Below are 13,552 nucleotides of genomic sequence, written 5' to 3' on the forward strand. Positions count from 1 at the left end.
CTATCGAAATTCCCCTTCGCCGGTTTCCATTTCAGGTTTTTGGGTGCCTCTGCAGTACCCTTGTTGGAAAAGCCAAGGGTCAAAGTCCTCCTCAAGTGATCAACTGGCCTTTTGAGTTGTCATACATTTCTAGAACTAGCTGAGTCCCTTGTTTTCATATCGGTTACATTTGCGACAATGGTTCGTTCTTTTGGGTTATATATGAATGGTGTATGTTGTGCATCTTCATAATCTTTGGTCTCATGTTGTTTTACAGTGCAAATCTGCAGCACCGATATTTTTCCTGTCTGTCACCATCTAGTATGGAAGAATTTTGTAGCAAATATCTCTTCCCTTGTTCTTTAAATTTGGGTTCTTTGTACTGTATTAAGATGTGTGGTCTTGTTGGTACAAAATATTAATTCTTAATTTTCATGAAAAGTTCTATTCATTCAAAACCGTTAAAATTGATATGAGTGGATGAAGGATCAAACGACAACGGATTCACCCCAAACTTGGTTTGTCGGGGTTTTAGAATATGTAGATCAAGTTCAACGGAGCGGATCATCCATAATGTCGCTCAATCATGTGGTTTGAGCAGTTCGCAACTTTGTGCTACGATGTGTATTACTAGCTCTTCATGTTGTAACCGAAACATTGATGCATGAACTCGAAACATTGATGTAACCGTGTTGTTTTGCTTGTGTTGTATTGCAGGACCAAATGTAGTAAACGAAACATTGTTTTAACTGTGTTGTTTTGCAACAAATTTCACTATATGTGAGTTTGAGAGTTGCAGTCTCTTTCAATTTGTTGTTGATATGTGGTGTATATCCATTATTTGTTGAAACATAGACAGTGAATTTTCTTGTTATGTACCTATTGTGTTTGCTTATGAGCATTCCTCTTCGTTTGTGTGTTATTTGTTCGATTATTTTCAGCTAAATCAGCAGATTACCTTGTGGTTATGTAGAATGTAAGGAACCCATGAGCAGAAAACTGCACAGAATGGGGCTGAGGAAATCCTCCTTGGACGCCGATGGGTTGTCATTTGAACAATGGGTTGTCATTTGAACGATGCAATATTCCCAAAGCTCAATACAACCATCTCCCCGAGCGTTTTCCCTTTTGAAGAAGAATATTCACATCGCAACCTACTACACCTCAAGACACAAGCATCAACAAATGTAGCAGACTTTTGAAGAAGAATATTCACATCGCAACCTACTACACCTCAAGACACAAGCATCAACAAATGTAGCAGAGAAACATCAATTGCAACCACAGATTCAATACTACACCTCAAGACACAAGCATCAACAAATGTAGCAGAGAAACATCAATTGCAACCACAGATTCAAAGGCACTAATGGAACATTCTCAACATAAACATGCTCTGCAAATCGCAACTCAAAATGGAAGACAAGTTTTTATTTATAATAGAGTGCCAGTCAAGATTTACACAAAGATTGCTTCAAATTCGGGACACAATTGCTTCAAATTTACATAACTAAAGTCCTAAATATAAGAAGCATAAATATTACACATTGTCAACCTCTCTTTACAACTAAACCCTTATAATTAGCTTTCTTGCCAAACCTAGTCTCCTGTTTCCCATAGTTGCATCTCGTTTACTTTGATGGAGAGATCTCTTGTACTCAGCTTCCTTTTCATCATCAGAGAATTCCACTTCGTCAGCAGCCTCCTCATCATCGATACCTGATTCTTCTTTATGCTTGAAGCTCCAGTCTTCACAGCTTTGGCAACTTTTACAGCCTGTGCCTTGGCGTCAGTTTTTTTGTTGGTAGCTGCATCAAAATAAAAACATATATTCATGTCAGAAGCCTATGAGGTCGCAACTTCCAGTGTGAGACAGTTAAATAGACTTTAGCAAAGTTTGGGCATCACTCTTTTGATAAAATAAACTTATATGATATATCTTATATATAATTAAAAAGGATTGAAGTATGAAATGAATCATGCAAACAACAGCACTTGGTCAAAATAGTGCATGAAAATTAAGAATTAATATTTTGTACCAACAAGACCACACATCTTAATACAGTACAAAGAACCCAAAGACTGCAATCGAGAAATAGCTAGTTCTAGAAATGTATGACAACTCAAAAGGCCAGTTGATCACTTGAGGAGGACTTTGACCCTTGGCTTTTCCATCAAGGGTACTGCAGAGGCACCCAAAAACCTAAAATGGAAACCGGCGAAGGGGAATTTCGATGGTACCAGCGAAGGGGGACATTTTATTACTTCAATAACTTTCCTCGATACTTAATACATACTATGATTAGAAAACATGAACACCAGCAATGGTGAACTCATTAACAAAGACCTATCACATACATTAATCATTCATAGAGGTATTTTCATTTAGAATATGGTTGGAAAAATCCACAACAAAAGATATGGCAACACCAATGCTGATTCCTTGAGGAACTTCATCATCAGAGTTGTACCTGACAACATAGAAGGGATTCTTCACAGGTCCAAATACTTCATCAATTCTTCCTAGTGGCAACCTAGTTTCAGTAATCCAGAGAATGGATCCCTCATTGAGAGGGCTGTGCTTCTCCGATCCCTCCATAATGACCTTGTTGCTCAATATCTGGAGCAAAGTGAAGTCATAGTTAGATTTGGAGCAACAGCAAAAGAGAATATTGAGTCATATATATACTTGCATAAATTGAAAAGAAACAGATTTGGAGAGAGATTAGAGTTCCCGTACGAAGGGGTCTGATGGTGTATGTAGAGGATGAACCCGATCAGCTCCTTGATGATGTGGAAGATCTCGGAGGAGCTGAAGGTGGAGTTAGGGCTGTAGTTGGGAGATCTCACGGCGGCGATAGTCGACGGCGAAATCGCGCAGGAGGAGGAGCTGAAGGCGGAGTTGGTCGACCTCGATAGAGTTTGTCGGAGGATGTGGTCGATCGTCGGCGGAGTTAGGAGCAGGACCGATGCTTGATTCAGAGGATTTGGGGCTTTTTTTAGGGAGAGAGAGAACGGATCTGGGGTTTTTTCAGGTTGAGAGAGAATTTAAGTGGTCACGAGTGATAAGTAGCGATTTTTGCAAAAAAACCCAGAAACACGTGAATGCGTACGAACTGATGCGTATGAGAAACGCACTATATATATATATATATATATATATATATATATATATGGGAGATTCCTTGTTTGGATTTTTTGCCTGACGTACTAGTTCCGTCTAATTAGGGGTTAAGTGAGGATGCACATATTCTAAATTGGTTAAGTTTAAATATGGCTTATGATTCATATCTAGGAATTAATGGTACAAGATGTGTACGGGAAGGTTTCCTTGTCTGGATTATCCCCTCTTAGTACTTTTCTTATATTATTAATTCCTATGATACTACTGCAGAATTTCGGGGACGAAATTCTTTTAAGGGGGGTGAATGTAAAACCCAAAAAATTGTGATATATATATATAATTAATATGTGATTAATTATGATATATGGATTTTTATTTTGATAAATATAGTTATATGGTATGTGAGTAGTATACCATGTGTTTTGAGTATAAACAAGTTCATTCGTGAGGAAGAAAAGAGTTAAAACATGCACAATGGCCAAATATATAAGGAGCTGGAAAATTCCAGTCTGTTCGACCGTCACGGTCGACCGCAGACGGTCGACCTCTATGGTCGACCGCGACACTTGCAGAAGCGTTTCTCCTATTTTGAGTTGGTTTCGGATTTCTAAAGCCCATATTCGTTTTTCTTGGTTTATATATCAATCTTTTATGAATTTTCTCAGTTTTTCTAAGAGCCTTAACAGTCACCAAACCTCCATAAACCCTAACTTGATTCTTGGAGAAGATCGGAAGCTTTTGAGCAGGATTTCATGTGGTTTTTGACTTTTAGAGTGGAGATCTTCTTTGGTTTGGCATCTTAAACGTTTTTCTACAAATCTCAGGCGAGTTCATGGAGATCTTCTTTGGTTTGGCATCTTAAACGTTTTTCTACAAATCTCAGGCGAGTTCATCTCTGCTAATCCCCCTCCTAGTTTTTCTACAAATCTCAGGCGAGTTCATCTCTGCTAATCCCCCTCCTAGTTTTTAAAATATTTTTAAATAGTTTTTAACATGTTTTATAGAGCCAAATTAACTAGTCTATGCATAAAAGTCAATTCTTTTTTATTATATGTATAAAGACTAGGTCTTTCCATATGAAAAGTTTTGAGAAGGAATTTACAGAAGATATTTAATATCTGAAAATGATTAAAAGTTGTTTAATCTAAAGAAAGATGAATTGTTCTTTGTTTCAAGTTCTTATGCATGATTTAGGGTTTTAAATATGAATTTTTATGCACATAATCATGTATTATATATTATGTTGCTCCCAAAAGTTTTTATCTACTATTGACAAGTTTCCATGCAAGATTCATATTGTTTTAATCATGTTTGAATCACCTAAACATAGCGTGAACACAACACACACAACCAGATTTAGAATCTAGAATTTCAGCCCACGGTCGATTGCGCCTTAGTGGCAGTCGGCTGTGTGCAGGGCAGAGGCCAGGGTAGGCCCTGGAACCCGTCGCGATCGACCGCCACATAATTGCGGTTTACCGCAAAACTGTATATCGGTCTGTGCATGTTTTGTTCAATTGTTTTGGTTTTCGAGCGAGCCTCTCGACCTTCTACTACTATAATACAATATTTATGAGTTGTTTAACACTTGAGATGTTGGTAAACACCATAGATGGACATGCACATCGAGACATGTGCACGTATGTTTAGAATATGTTGTGTAGACATACCTTTGTCCTCATTTAAGTTGATAAATATAAAGAGTATAGTAATTTCACATTTCTGGAACAGTGAGATGAAACCTATTTCCGCAGGGCGATTGAGTAAGAATATTACAAAAGTATCGTCATATTATGTATCCGATGTTGGTAAACACCATAGATGGACATGCACATCGAGACATGTGCACGTATGTTTAGAATATGTTGTGTAGACATACCTTTGTCCTCATTTAAGTTGATAAATATAAAGAGTATAGTAATTTCACATTTCTGGAACAGTGAGATGAAACCTATTTCCGCAGGGCGATTGAGTAAGAATATTACAAAAGTATCGTCATATTATGTATCCGGAATAGAGAAATAAAACTCATTTCCGTAGGGTGATTAAGTAAAAACATTACAAAAGTATCGACATTTTACGTATCCGGGATAGGGAGATAAAACATATTACCGTAGAGAGATTGAGTAAGAATATTATAAGAGTGTCGCTAATGCATATGAGATGCACACTTATAAGTATTATAAATAATAGTTTTGCTTCCATTTTGAATACCCGTAAGTAGAGTGTTTTCTCTGAGAACGTGACTTACACGACAGGGCTTGTGGTTAATCTTTATTTTCGATAAGTTTCTCTTATGTTACATCCATCTACCCGAGTGTAGATCGGGATGAGATATTTGTTCTACAGGTTTGAGGTTTGGAGTGTTACCTTTTTGTTTATTGTTCTTTTTCAGTCATAGAGTTTGGAATTAGTATTTAGGGAGTCACAATTTGAGACATGGTATATACATGAGGGTTTCCTTGTTTGGATTATTTCACTCGACGTACTAACTTTCGTGTTGTGGATTCCTAAATACTAATCTCCAGTTAGATTTATACGAATGACTTTATACTTATATATTGTCTGTATTTTCTATATACTCCTACCCCTTCTCCTGAGGAAAGGTGGAGATGATCTCGCTATAGCACTTTGACGCTTGTTATTTTCTCCCCTTTCAGACAGCGAGTCCAGCGTACGGAGAGTCGCAGGTTGATGGGATTTCTTCATAGATTCCATCTAGCTATTTATTATTTTAGTAGTTATTACAGAACTTCACAGTTAGTTGTTTATGTTCAGACTCTAGACTTGTATTTTATTTTGTAGAGGCTGAGAGCCATATTGATACTTTATTTGACTTATTGTACTTGAGGTTTATTTTATACTCACAGATATTCTATTTTAGTTAGGCTCACTGATGATTATTCTCTTATTGCTTCTATGTACACCTGGTTTGTTTTATCTTTATTATTTTTCGGTCGGTACTTTTACCTATTTGTTGTTTCCACTAGTGAGATAGTAACTGTGATTATGAAACATGTCGTAGTGTAAGGACCGTAAAATTTTATTACTAGTTAAAATAATTATCTAGTATCTTAAATATTTAATTATGATTTATAAAAGAGTATTTATATTTTTCTTGAATTTCTATAATTTTCTATAATTTAAAGTCCAAGGTTTATATTTATTTAAATGATATTAATATTTATAAATTAATTTTGTGTGGTGAAAATTTCTGGAATTAATCTATTGTATTATTGACACTATTATGTATTATTTTTAAATAATATGTTGTATTATTATTATTATTTCATATAATACATTGTATTATTAATTACTTATTATTTGTATAATTTGTTATATTATTTCTATTGTTACATATTATTTGTCGTATTAGTATAACTGGTACTTTTTATCATGTAGATAATTCTTCCATAATTATTTGTTTTTAAATGTAAGTAATTATATTTTTATTAATTATTCTTGTTTAAATGTATAATTAGTTGTATTATTTCTACTATTGTGTATCAACTGTCGTATTAGCACAACTGGTACATTTTACAGTATAGATAATTATCTTATAATTATTTTATTTTAAAAATAAGAAATTATATTTTTTTAATAATTATTCTTGATAATTGTGTAATTTCTTACATTATTTCTACTGTTGCGTATTATCGGTTGTAATACTACAACTGGTACGTTTTGATGTGTAGATAACTTTCACGTAATTATTTAATTTTTTCATGATTATTATTATTTTTAATTAAATTTTAAAAACCCTAAATTCCCATATATATATATATATATATATATATATATATTTTATATTATATAATATATATATATATATCTTATTCTCTCTCTTCCCTCTATGTTTCACGCCGCCCCGAACCACCTCTTCTCCTACTTCTCTTTCTCTCTTCGTCTCTCTCTCGCCAAGAAAACCATCGCTCCGACGGCGGCGACCACAGCTTTCCCCCTTCTTCTTCCTCAAGCTCTGCTCTTTCCCTGACCATCATCTCTCTCACATTCCCTCTCTCCACAATTAGATCCGAACCATATCTGCCTTCCTCACACCTCAGACCCTCGCAACCACCTGCACCACTCAATCGCCTTGGCTACCGCCACTTCCTCGTCCTTCTCAGCCCAAGCTCTGACCAGAACCACCCTACCAGATCTGCCTCCCCTCCTCGCCAAGCCGCCACCACCATCTCCATGAACTCTGACGAGCTCCACACTCCCGCTGACGCCTGAACCCGACCAATCGCCCATCTCTCATGCCGCAGCCTTCTCTCCCCGCGGTGACTCCTCCTCACTGACCCGAGACTCTGAGCATGTCGTCTGAGCATGTCGTCCGACATCGCCGTCTACCCCCACAATCAGCCCCTCTCCCCTAACGCCGTCCACGCCGCTGCCCTCATGACCTCCTGCAGCTGTCAACCCACCTTCATAGCCGCACTCCCGTTCGTCGTCGCCGCTGCTTCAAAATTGAACCCGAACAGCCCCTCTCTCCTCCTGAACGCCGCTGTCCTCACCTCACCGTCGACATCGCCGGCGACCTCTCCCGCTGATGGTATCCCCTAATAGCTCCGACCAACGCTCTTCAAACTCGTGCTCAGATCAAACCCGCGGACTCGTACGTCAACGTCGATTCGTTCGACGAACCCTGAGGCAAGATCCCACCTCTCCTTGTTATTTCAATAATTATTAATTATATGTGTGGATTAGATGTAATATAATTATTTATGTAGGTTGTTAGAAGAATAATATTGATTTAAATCACAGTTCTGTGACAAATATCATTTCAAAATAATTATGATAAATTAAAAGAATTTATTTTGATAACAAAATCATATTAGGTGAGTTTATAATAGTTATTTTAAAAGAATTTATTTTTGAGAAAAGGAATTATTTCAGAATAATAATTGGTGAGAAATAATTTTAAAGAATTTATTCTGGAAAAGAGAATATTTTGGATTATTATAATGAGAAATAATTTAAAAATTTTATTTTGGAAAAGGAATTAATTTCTGAATTACATAGTTGGTTGTTCATAAATTTATGACTCTTAATTTCGATTATTTGATTTTTCATGATATTATTATACATGATCAGTTGTTTTTGTTATTATTTATTGTGATTGAGAACTATTAGTAGTTCATGACTTAGTGATCTCGTGCGTCATGAACAGACTTAGTGACATGTTTGAGTGTGTTGGCTAAGTTTAGGTGGTGAACCCGAGTTTCAATAAGGATTATGTTTGATTTAGAAAAACAAGAAGAGTTAGGATGGGAAAGTTAATGTTCATGTGATCGGATAAGGCTGTTAATGTATCTTCCAAGCTCGCGTTAGTTGTTAGTGTCGCCATTGGGGTTGGTTTGTAGGGCTAAAGTGAAGTGTGTACATCACTTTAGTCAGTGAAATCGTTTCGTCACCCGTGTTTTACTTGAGTTCGGACCAGGTAGAAAAAAGTTTATGTGTAGTCCTCTGGCCGCATGTGTAGCAGGATTGGATGCATGTAGGAGATTTATGAACTGTGACGCCCCTGGGTTCACACAAGGCTACAGTCCAAGGTGAAACCAAGAATGTCAAACCTGCCATGCACCACACCGTGCAATAACATGTTTCACCATCACAATTAACATCTATCTAGTAGAATCAACAACAGGTGTAGGTACAAAAAGCAAGTGAAAGATAACACAAGAAATACTGATGAAATGAAATCACATAAACATCTCATCATCCAACATACAGAAATACATAGTCAATATCTGAATAGATAACTAGAATACTCAATAAGTCTCAAATACAAATGTCTGACAAGAGGAAATAAGGCACACAACATTTACAACTTCTAAAACAAGACTCTCAAATATCTACACAAAAGAAAATCTAAAGTGGAGCCCCAAATAAAACATGGCTAAAAATAAGCAACTGGACACTAAAGTGTGTCGCCCTCAACCTGCGACTCTCCAGGCTCCTGGATCGTTACCTGAAATGGGGAGGGACAACGAGCGTCAAAGCGCTAGCGAGCAACATCACAACCAACCCCAAGGGAATAGGGCTCGTTGTATAAGAAAGTACAGTTAATACATAGTAAGCCTCAAATTCATAAATCTTAACTAAAAAGGGATTTTAGTATTTAGCAATTTACAACACGAGCATAGGTACGTCGAGCGAAATAATCCAAACAAGGAAACCCCCATGTATATACCTTATATCTCAAATTGTAAATCCCTAAATACCAAACCCAAAGTCTAATACAGAAGCAATAATAAAGGGAAATGTAACCCATCTCAGGACATAAACTACTGTATTCTGTCAAAATCAAATAAGTGCCAAAGGTCTAAAATTTTATAAGTGTCATGTCCTGATTCAGGTAAGTGTCATACTCATAGATTAACAACTGGTCAACACATGGTCAAGTGGGTGGATGTCCAGTACGAGGACTAAAAACGGATTATAGTCCAACACGAGGACTGAAATGGATTATAGTCCAACACGAGGACTTTAAGGGATTATAGTCCAACACGAGGACTGAAATAATGTAGTTTTGCTCGATACCTGGGCCAAATAGTGGATATCGATGAGATATGAGAAAAGATATATATGTGCAAATTTCACACGCCCCTCGGTGCGTGATTCTAAATTTGGTACTCTCAAGTCATTTATCATGCACGGATATATAACAAAAAGAACTGAAACTAGTATTAGGTCATCGAGGCAAAACCCCTGAGCACATGAAACATACAACAAATCTAACAGTGCACAAAACTAGGCGACGGTCGACTGACCCGGTCGACCGCATTCGGAGATGAACGACACTGTTCAGCAGAAACATTCACGGTCGACCACGTCGGTCGACCGACAAGACATCGCGGTCGACCGCGCAGGTATCAGGCGCATTCTGACCTTCTGCGCGCCCAGCGGTCGACCGTAGCGGTCGACCGCGAGACAGACAGAACCCAGATTTGGGTTTTTCTGTCAAGTTCCAAAACTGTAAGAAATTTTCTTTGAGTAAATCAGCAACCAAGCATTTAAAATGTCACATAGAGGATAAAAGAAAACTAAAATTTTTACATCTTTAGAGATTATTACCAAGATCCCAACATATTTAAACATGATTTGCATATTATTAAACAATTTTTACATCTTTAGAGATTATTACCAAGATCCCAACATATTTAAACATGATTTGCATATTATTAAACAATAAAGATCAAGGTTTTCCTCCAAGATCCCAACATATTTAAACATGATTTGCATATTATTAAACAATAAAGATCAAGGTTTTCCTCCTTTCAAGACATATTCAGATTTAGATCTCTTAAACAGAATTCATTAGTGAGCTTTTAAAATAAGGAATACCTGAAACTCATGTTATATGCCATAATGATCTATTAGCTATTCAAAATACGAATTTGGCCCAATAAAACCAAATAAAAACTAAAGCTTTGACATGAAAACAAAAGGGGGTGGAGTTAGGCGAGAAGTTACTCGCCTCTGGTGAGAAATGAATCCCTAGATCTGCAGGAGGTTGATCCCCTTCACTGAAATCCAACAATCCCGCTGAAAATCCTTAAGAACTCCTCCCAAATCACCAAGCAAAGAGAATTAGGGTTTTAGGGAAAAGAGGGGGCTAGGGTTTCGGTTTTCGGGTCTAAGAGAGGCTCTCTCGGGCACATTAGCTTATATACCAACTCACAAACCCGACCCGAAACCCGTTTGAACCCGAACCTGAGAAACTCTCCGCCCGCTGATCGGTCGACCGATGTGGTCGACCGCGTAACCCAAAAATGCCTGCTGCTCGAAAAACATTACATGTTGGACATATGGCTCGATATCTCTCACATGGAAACACTTGTGGAGGATCTCAAACACTGATAAACACCTCATCTAATATATATATGATTATTTATCCCCAAGAAATATTTACTACTATAAATTCACACATATTCATTATAAAAGTTACGGGGTTTTACATTCTTCCCCCCATAAAAAGAATTTCGTCCTCGAAATTCGGAATTTATACGAGTCTAGAAATATGAATTACTAGATAACATATAGAGATATTTATACTTAACGATCTAAAATGATAATATTCTCGCTCAAATCTTAATCTAGTGGAACTAGTACATCGGGCAAAAAATCCAAACAAGGAACCCCTCATACATATACCATGTGTTCCAAAAGATTAAAATTTAAGCGAAAATATCTTCATTCTAGTGTTAAATATGAACATAACCAAAGATATAAACATAAAGTAAGATACATAACATAATAATAATTAATTTACCTGCTCAACCAAGTGTGGGTAGTCGCGACGCATGTCCTCTTCGAGCTCCCAAGAAATCTCCTCAATGCCTCCTCGGTTCCACTGAACTTTTACTAAGGGAATCACCTTATTCCTGAGTCTCTTGTCCTCCCTGGCAAGTATACAAACCAGAATCTCAATAGTAGTCAAATCCTCCTGAAGCTCAATCTCTAGTGCATCCAATACTCGCTGCTGCTCCTCATCATGCAAGTGTTTCTTGAGCATAGAAACATGAAATACATTGTGTATACTAGACATCGATGCTGGAAGATGTAGTCTGTATGACACAGCTCTAATGCGCTCTAAAATCTGAAATGGTCCAATATATCTCGGTGCAAGCTTCCCCCGTCGCCCAAATCGTTGTACGCCTTTCATAGGCGATACCTTCAGCATGACTGAGTCTCCCACCTGAAACTCCAAGGGCCTTCGCCTCTTATCTGCATAACTCTTCTACCGACTTTGAGCAGCTAGAATCCGCTCCCTGATCAATGCTACCTTCTCGGTAGTCTGCCTCACTAGCTCTGGCCCAAGCATCAAGCTGTCCTCTAGCTCTGCCCAACATATCGGCGATCTACAGGGCCTCCCGTATAATGCCTCATATGGAGCCATACCGATTGTCGCTTGATAACTATTGTTATAAGAGAACTCGACCAGTGGAGTATGATCCTCCCAACTGCCCTGAAAATCAATGACACAAGCTCGCAACATGTCTTCCAACACCTGATTCACCCTTTCCGTCTGACCATCCGTCTGGGGGTGGAATGCACTGCTATAAGATAGACTGCTGCCAAAAGAGTCCTGAAAACTCCTCCAAAAGTGTGAAGTGAAAACCGATCCTCGATCCGATAGAACTATCTCCCGAATGAAGATCTTCGCATAAGCCTCGGCTGTATAAGTGGTCCTTACTGAAATAAAATGTGCTGACTTCATCAACCGGTCCACTATCACCCAAACAGAATCATTCCCCTTCTTCGACTTCGGCAACCCCACAATAAAATCCATGGAAATGTCTGCCCACTTCCACTCTGGAATGGATAAAGGCTGAAGTGTCCCTGCCGGTCTCTGATGTTCTGCCTTCACCTGCTGACAGGTAAAACATCTAGCCACATAGTTTGCAATCTCTCTACGCATACCGCTCCACCAGAAATGTTTCTTCAAGTCCTTGTACATCTTGGTGGTCCCTGGATGCACTGTGTACCGAGTACGGTGTGCCTCATCAAATAACTCTCTCTTCAGCTCTGCACTGGCTGGCATAACCAATCTACCCTTCGTCCGTAGACCTCCATCAACTCTGATGGTCCAATCAGTCTTAGGCTCTTTGGAAATCTCCTCCTTTCGGATTTGAATCCAAGAGTCTCCCAACTGAGCTCTGACAACTCTGTCACTCCAAGATGGCTACACTGTCACAGCTCCCAAAAATGCACTGGTTCCTCCAATCTCGGGTCTAAAATCAAACTGGCTAAGAGTGATAAGATCTCGATGTAGTGAGCACCTCAAAGCCGAAATCCGATGTCGGCGCTTCCTGCTTAAAGCATCTGCTACGACGTTCGCCTTCCCCGGATGATACTGGATCGCGAACTCATAGTCCTTAATAAACTCAATCCTCGTAGTCCTTGATAAACTCAATCCATCTCCTCTGTCTCTGGTTGAGTTCCTTCTGGGAAAAGAGGTACTTCAGACTCTGGTGATCTGTGAATAACTCAAACTGCACCCCATATAGGTAGTGCCTCCAAGACTTCAGTGCAAATACCACTGCTGCCAACTCCAAATCATGAGTGGGATAGTTCTGCTCATGCAGCCTCAACTACCGTGAGATATAGGCCACTACCCTCTGAGTCTGCATCAATACGCCTCCTAAGCCTGCCAACGATGCATCTGTATATACTATGAATGTCCTGTCACTGCTCGGAATAGTCAAAACCGGCGCTGTAGTCAACTTAGTCTTCAAAATATCAAAGGCCTTCTGCCACTCCATGCTCCATATGAACTGTACACCCTTCTTCGTAAGGTGTGTAATAGGCGTCGCAATCTTCGAGAAGTCCTGAATGAACTTCCTATAATATCCAGCTAAGCCCAAAAAGCTGCGAATCTCTGTCACAGTTTTCGGTGGCTCCCAATCAAGAACTACCGTGACCTTAGCCGGGTCTACTGTT

The 13,552-nt window shown here is 38.5% G+C and overlaps 1 long non-coding RNA gene across 1 annotated transcript; it reads right to left on the reverse strand.

Annotated features, from left to right (window-relative positions):
• On the reverse strand, positions 1,703-3,025 carry LOC109843455. Its single transcript, XR_002247684.1, has 3 exons — positions 2,720-3,025; positions 2,451-2,599; positions 1,703-1,787 (listed from the first exon to the last, which is right to left on the reverse strand). It is a non-coding gene; the product is annotated as an uncharacterized LOC109843455 (long non-coding RNA).

This window comes from Asparagus officinalis, chromosome 5 (genome assembly GCF_001876935.1).
Source record: "Asparagus officinalis chromosome 5, Aspof.V1, whole genome shotgun sequence".
Classification (NCBI taxonomy): Eukaryota; Viridiplantae; Streptophyta; class Magnoliopsida; order Asparagales; family Asparagaceae; genus Asparagus; species Asparagus officinalis.